The sequence below is a fragment of the Capsicum annuum genome, unplaced genomic scaffold (assembly GCF_002878395.1).
Source record: "Capsicum annuum cultivar UCD-10X-F1 unplaced genomic scaffold, UCD10Xv1.1 ctg36214, whole genome shotgun sequence".
Taxonomy (NCBI): domain Eukaryota; kingdom Viridiplantae; phylum Streptophyta; class Magnoliopsida; order Solanales; family Solanaceae; genus Capsicum; species Capsicum annuum.
Window position 1 is genome coordinate 1 of NW_025843186.1, and position 1,148 is coordinate 1,148.

The 1,148-nt window shown below is 37.5% G+C and overlaps 1 long non-coding RNA gene across 1 annotated transcript; it reads right to left on the bottom strand.

The window, feature by feature from the left end:
• Window positions 1-241: 241 nt before the first annotated feature.
• LOC107854873 lies at window positions 242-1,148 on the bottom strand. The gene is made up of 2 exons (XR_007049717.1): window positions 1,119-1,148; window positions 242-1,044 (listed from the first exon to the last, which is right to left on the bottom strand). It is a non-coding gene; the product is annotated as an uncharacterized LOC107854873 (long non-coding RNA).

Genomic DNA, 1,148 nt, shown 5'->3' on the forward strand with positions numbered 1-1,148 from the left:
AACAACTACCAAATAAATGTTATAATAGATATCAAAAAAATAGCTCCGTACACTAAAACTCGCTTTGCACAGAGTATGGGGAAGCTCCAACTACAAGGGTCTATTAAAAGGACAACTCCGTGCACTAGAATGCACTTTTTGTGGTAGATATGAGAACAATGAGTAATGCAAGAAATTATAGAGCCTGGCAAAAATTCTTCTCTGCAAATCAAACAATTGTTCAAGAGGCAGAGATTAATAACCTATTAATTTGTTGATAATAAATTTAAAAGATGAAGCAGAGATTATAGCTTGAATCATACATCCAGAATGGCTAGGAGTGAGTGGTTTTACTAAGGGTTCAGTGTCAAAAACTCCGCAACATAAGACGGATAACCAAAAAAAAAAACTTGGGAATATTTCAGGAATTCAAGCTTCAGTATCAGTGAACATTCATTAGAATTAAGGAACCAGATCCCTTGCTTGCAGACATGAAACTTAACAAACTAACAAAAGACAGGTTTTTCCGTTTGCCTTTGAAGTTCCATTCTAGGTTGTTGCAGTTCACCAACTTGATCCTTTAACATCTCAATCTCCTGTTTTATTGCTTTCATTTCCTTCTGGGAGGAATTCACCCAACTCTTGCCTAAACCACTGCTGACTTTCATTATGGTCTGTGACCAGTGGCGGATCCACCTCGTAATCAGCGGTTCATCCGAACCCCCTTCGACGAAAAATTATACTATTTTTACACGATCAAAAATATTTTTATGTATATATAGTAAATGTTGAACCCCTTCGACAAATCCGTATGTTTACTTCTGAAGCCCCTCAATGAAAATCCTGGCTCCGCCACTGTCTGTGACTTAGTTCTCTGGAAACTTGAACCAGCTGAAATTAGTAACCTCGTCATATTGACCTGTTCAAGAAGAATAAATAGTGTCCTGATGTTATCTGGCAGCCTATCTTTTTCAACGCATGTGATCGCGCTTCCTGTGATAGATTGCGGTGCTCTATTTTTCTGCATATGCTTCTTCTTTCTTCTTCTGTTAAGTCAGGATGTTCCTGCAATAAACTATTTCATGAAATGCTGAATCAATATTCAGATCGGAGGAAAAGAGAAGATGCATTATGCGTACCTTGAGGTACATGTCTATATACCTATATAG